General features: G+C 35.8%; 1 long non-coding RNA gene across 1 annotated transcript; it reads right to left on the reverse strand.

The window, feature by feature from the left end:
- Positions 1 to 1,404: 1,404 nt before the first annotated feature.
- LOC117327736 lies at positions 1,405 to 3,585 on the reverse strand. Its single transcript, XR_004532718.1, has 3 exons — positions 2,872 to 3,585; positions 2,681 to 2,751; positions 1,405 to 2,112 (listed from the first exon to the last, which is right to left on the reverse strand). It is a non-coding gene; the product is annotated as an uncharacterized LOC117327736 (long non-coding RNA).
- Between the last annotated feature and the right edge of the window lie 2,771 nt (positions 3,586 to 6,356).

The following is a 6,356-nucleotide window of genomic DNA, read 5'->3' on the forward strand; positions in this document are numbered from 1 at the left end:
AGAAACTACAAGGCTAATTTCAAAACCAACAAATGAAAAAAGCTCCTCAGGGCATCGGTTTTGTTCCAGTGTCAGTTCCTCAACTTGGTGAAACGTCTACTGTGGACATTTTTAAATACTGCTATGGCTCAGCTGTAATACTCCTTTAATACTGATATATTGTTTGATGAAGCAAAACCTTAATATTATTACGATTTGATTCTGCAGATATAATTGTCACTTAACGATATTTCAAATGAAAAAAAAAAAATTAAGAATAGAAGTTTCGGCTTATATATATAAATGACACTAGAGTAACGAGACTTGATTGTCTCACTAGGGAGAAGCACTGTGTGGTATGTATACTATAACAATAGAACAAGGGTAGGAGTTCAAGGAAAGCAATGTCGTCACTATATTACTTTATTTCCTCCGTCGTTGAATTTTGTACTTGATGACACTATCAGATAGGGACTTTTTCTGAGTACTGAGAAGGAATTTAAAATGTAATGAATGTTTATTATCTTGACTACATCTAATTGAATTGAGTTTGATTTCTTAAAAGCAACTTTATCCCTGATACCTCTGTACATTCCCTTATGAATTTGCAGCATGATCCCAGCATAGATGCAGTATGAATGCAGCATGGAATTGCAGCATGAATGAAGCATGGTTGCAGCATGGTGCCTAATTTACCTCACTATATATTCTTACTAGTTAAAGCATGATTGCAGCATGTTTCAATTATGCAAATTATGCTGGGATCATGCTGCATTTATGCTTTAAAGAAGCATGGCCGCAGCATGATCCCAGCATGGTCTGTGAAGCATGATCCCAGCATGGTCTGCAGCATGATGCCAGCATGGTTTGCAGCATGATCCCAGCATGGTTTGCAGCATGATCCCAGCATGGTCTGCAGCATGATGCCAGCATGGTTTGCAGCATGATCCCAGCATGGTCTGCAGCATGATCCCAGCATGGTCTGCAGCATGATCCCAGCATGTTTCAATTATGCAAATTATGCTGGGATCATGCTTCAATCATGCTTCATGGCAGCATGGTTTACAAAATCAATGAAAATCATGCAATAAAAACTTGAAGAATACTTCTGTATTACATTTTATTTGGTAATTAACATGGTATAAAACTTTTCATACAGGCTGTTTTTTCTAGTTCAAACATTTAAAACTGATCAATGAAATGAGAATGTGACAAAACAAATTTTAATTCTAATTTACCCATGGTACTTATTTTATTTGCCTCTTATATTCTTTTTCTCAAAACTTCCATCACATACACAACACAGCTATCTTTTTCTAGTACAATTTTCAAATACAACTAATATCAATTCATCCTAGCTAGAAGTGGTTTGTTTCAACAAAAATAGTCAACAAGATATACAAGTTCAATGTCAGTACATACTACAGTATGTATTTATAATTCTGTTTTTTTTTCTAAAATAGTAGGAAAATAGTACAAAATAATATTTTCCAGCAGAGTTAAAGTAGGATATGTATTCATTTTGTCACCGACGCACAAGACTGATTTCAGACAGTATACGTAGTTTCCTCGAAGTAGCCCAGATGTACTGGAAACTGTTTTCATGTGTGTCCGTGAACTTAAAATAAACAAAAACAAGCAACAGTCGAAGACTTCTGTCGAATTTAACATTATTTCTAATAAACTGTGAAAAGATTATCATAATTTTGGAATCAATTCTAAATACCGACTAAATGAAATGTTGATTGACAATTTGAACAATGGTTTGTTGTTTGATGTAGCACGTACTGTAGTGATATATCTCGGTCACTGTCCCCGGGGATTTCAATACAACCAAGCTTGAGACGACTATATTATATTTTTTGCTAGTACAACAAATAACTAACAAGGATTTTTAGATAATATACATGATTTTTTTTTGTATATATATTAATGTTTACACTTTTATTATGAAAGGAAATGTTGTATACCTCGACAGATAACATATCTCGAATAATCTTAATTAATGTGAAACATAAACTTCTTCATTTCTCTTCATTCCTTTCTGCTTTGTGTTAAGTCAATGCCATCAATTTGGACCACAATGCATGCGGTGTCCCTCATTCCAGAATGTACTGCATGCAGACTCAGTCTCTGTTGGAAGAAAGAAAAATTTTTAGAATATTATTTTATTTCAAAATTAGAATAATTGTCAAGTTTTGGAGATAATGTATGTATTTAACTTATGTACTTTTCATGATCACTTTGCTATCATTTACATTATGTTTTCTTTGGAAGCGTTTTCATCAAGAAAATTTAAGCCAGCCACACAAAGCTACAAAATAAAACTTGCCAGGATGACTTAATTATTACTTAAATCAAGCTACTCCCGAATTCGCCATCAGTTCATATCAATGTGAAACTGCAATATACTATACATAAAACAATGTTACTTACTTAACATCTTAATTCATCTCTTTCATTTAATCGTTTCAATTTGATGCAATAATCTGCAAACATCGATCCTCAAAAGAATGTGAAGGTTATAAAGATCTTTCCCGAAAGGTTTCATTATCCAAAACACAAATTTTCCTCACCATTGCTTGTGAATACGTATGTACGTCATATATAATCATAACAAGGGTTGTGTGAGTGGGGAAAAAATGAAATTTAAGTCGGGCCGAAGATCGTTAATAATAAATAAATAAAATTGAAAACTTACGATTGTAACACATGGATCGGTACTGCGTTTCCTTCAGCCGTGTAATCTGTGATAAATTAATCATCAAAACCCTGAAAAATAAATAATTAGATATTATTGATATGAATAGATCTAGATTCTATATCAAATTCATCGTCGTATAATGTGAAACGATGTCAGAACGTGAAGAAGATTATATAATTAAAACTTACCCTGTCTCGTAACGATGTTTGTCGGTAAAAATATGCATCAGTCGTCAAAAACAACGAGAAAGCTGATATGCTTTCGTCGGTAACTTGAAGTAAGCCGATCTTCTTCAGTAAGACGGGAAACAGTCGTGTTTGTTTATACTTTTCTTCTGGAAATAAACATCCGGTGAATTCAAACATGGCTATCAGACTTCCCGCTAAACTCGTGTGTGTTGCATCATGGGATAAATATTTTACTGCCAGAGATTAACACGATTCATTTTTACTTGAGCGTGTTTTTTATTCTAAATCATAAACTTCTATTGTGTCATACTTTTAAGATAAATATTACAGTATTTAATACTTGCATCGTGCACATTTAGATCGCACGAGCTCGAGGAGCACTCTCGTCACATCTCGGGAGCAAGGTAAACAAACGAGGTCATAGGTGAACCGAACGATAAACATGTAATCTGACCAGAGGTTTTGGCCTCGTCTGTCATACGCCTATTGTTTAATATGGATGTATTTTCAGACGAGGAACCGACCAATTCACGTTTTCTTTTTATGTTCACGATTTCAAATAATTCAGATTAAAGTACGGGAATATCGCCTGTTGTTAGTAAACTCATGTCGAGGTCGAGATCATCACAGCGCTTAACTTCAATATACGTTTTACAAGGAAGCGTCCGAGTGACAACATAAGTTCGACACATGTTTATTGGAGTTTATAGCGATGAATGTTGTGTCGGACACGACGTGATTTCGTATGCTATTATCAGATGTAATCTTAACACCGCATATATCCAGAAAGTATGCGATACAAAGACAAAGAGCAGGTGATTTTAATCTTATTTGATTGAATTAAAAGCGATATTCCAAGCACATGTGTAACTGTTGGTAGAGTGACCCCGATTTTGTTTTGGCGAACATGATCAGACTGATGATACCTGTATGGCTACCTGGTAAGCTGGTGCATGGTAAATGGCAACGTCTTGGTTTATGTCAGTGTTTGGATAAAGTGACTGATTCTATCTCCGATCAAAAGTGTATAATCGAAGCAAAAGTAAATATACTGGTTCTTCAAAAAACGATCTAAACTCTGAAAATTTCAATGAAATTTTTATAGGGATGAGTTTTAAGTCGTCACACGAATGTACTAACTTGCAACATTCATCAATGTTTAAGTTAATTTCTTCTGAGATAGAACTACAAGTGAAAGCTGACAAAATATCACATTTAAAAGCTGTGAACCGTTATACTAACAAAGAACATACTTATAAACGAAATACTTAATTAAAATAATTGATATTGAATTTTAAATAAATATGTGTGGTACTGATCAAGTATAAAAAGGAAATTCTGCAACACAAACATGTTTTTAAAAATTATTTTGTTATCACCATTGATACCTGGAAATTTTCTATATTTTATTTAAAATTAAAAAAAAGATACTAAAATATCTAATACCAACTTTTGTTAATTTTCTGTATCTTATTTTATTAATTAATAATTGTTTAGGTTAATCTTGGTACCTGGGAAATTTGGTCCTAGATTTTGGATCCTCGCTTGGACCTACAGTACATTTCACCCACAGAAATTTTGTGATGTCCGAACAAAGGAATTCCCTTTTAAGCTAATACAGAATGGCCAAGCATATACACATTTCAACTTAAATAATTCATGTTAATACATGAAAGAATGGTGCAGTTCATTAAATTAACTAAGTTAATACAGCATAATTGTAGCATGGTACAGTTTGTATCTAAAATGGCAAAGTTAATACAGCATGGTTGCAGCATGGTACAGATCCTATCTAAAATGCCAAAGTTATTGCAGCATGGTTGCAGCATGGTACATATCCTGTCTAAAATGACAAAGTTATTGCAGCATGGTTGCAGCATGATACAATTCATATGATAAATTTACCAAGTCCACACAGCATGATTGCAGCATGATATGATTTGATATCCAAACTGGCAAAGTTATTGCAGCATGGTTGCAGCATGATACAGTGCATATGATAAATTAACTAAGTCGACAAAGCATGATTGCAGCATGATAGAGTTCAGATATTCAATTACCTCAATTTTTAAAGCATGGTTGCAGTACATGCTGTACAGAAGCATGGTACCATGCTGCTATGCAGCACATGCTGCAATCATGCTGTGAAACTAGCAGCATGATGCCAGCATAAAAGCAGCATGATTGCAGCATATGCTGCATTGCAGTCCATGCTGCAAATTGATAAGGGTTCTTATTCATTGAGTACCACCATCATGTACACATAATAGTGCTGAAGTTCCTAGGACTTATATTGACTGTGCTACTTACCCGTCAACTCACTCTGCTCACATTATTGTGAAACTCAAACACTTGTTACATTTCCAATGAGTTCCTGCTGTAAAGGGATTAGAATTCTCTGTGATACCCTTTTTTCTCCTGATCATCCACCTTCTTGGCATTTTGCTTACTTCAGATTTTCTATCTCATTTTTAGGTCATCTGACCCAAAGGGTCAGGATGACCTATAGTCATCGTGCTTCGTCCGTCGTCGTCCGCCGTGCGCCGTCCGTAAACTTTTTCTTTCAAAACGCTACTCCTCCTTAACGCTTGGGTGGATTACTTCCAAATTTGGTTTGAAGCATCATTGGGGGAGGGCAATCATATTTTATATAAATGAGGCTGGTCTGACCCCTGGGGCCAGAAGGGCGGGGCCCCAAAAAGGGAACTTAGGTGAATATTGCTATAAAATCCTACTCCTCCTTTACCCTTGGGTGGATTACTACTAAATTTGGTGTGAAACATCATTGGGGGAGGGCGGTCATATTTTATATAAATGAAGTTGGTGTGACCCCTGGGGCCTGAGGGGCGGGGCCCCAAAAGGGGAACTTTGATGAAATTTTGCTATAAAATTCTACTCCTCCTTAACCCTTTAGTAGATTTCAACCAGATATGTTGTGAAACATCATTTGGGGAGGGCGGTCATATTTTATATAAATGAGGCTGGTGTGACCACTAGGGCCTGAGGGGCGGGGCCCCAAATGGGGAACTTTGATGAAATTTTGCTATAAAATCCTACTCCTCCTTAACCCTTTAGTGGATTTCAACCAGATATGTTGTGAAACATTATTTGGGGAGGGCGGTCATATTTTATATAAACGAGGCTAGTGTGACCCCTGGGGCCTGAGGGGCAGGGCCCCAAAAGGGGAACTTTGGTGAATATTTGCTGTTAAATCCTAATCCTCCCTAACCTTTTGGTGGATTACAACCAAATTTGATGTGAAACATAAGGTGACGGCAATCATATTTTTTAATGAGACAGGTTTGACCCCTGGGGAAAAAAAGATGGGGCAAAAGGAGCGCTTAGGTTAAACATTTCTTAAAAATGCAATTCCTCCTTAATGCCTTAATTGATTACAACCATATTTAGTATGAAACATCATTGGGGAAAGGCAATCCTAATTGATATAAATGAGTCTTGTCTGACCCATTGGGACAGAGGGGCAT

Source organism: Pecten maximus, chromosome 5 (assembly GCF_902652985.1).
Source record: "Pecten maximus chromosome 5, xPecMax1.1, whole genome shotgun sequence".
NCBI classification, from domain to species: domain Eukaryota; kingdom Metazoa; phylum Mollusca; class Bivalvia; order Pectinida; family Pectinidae; genus Pecten; species Pecten maximus.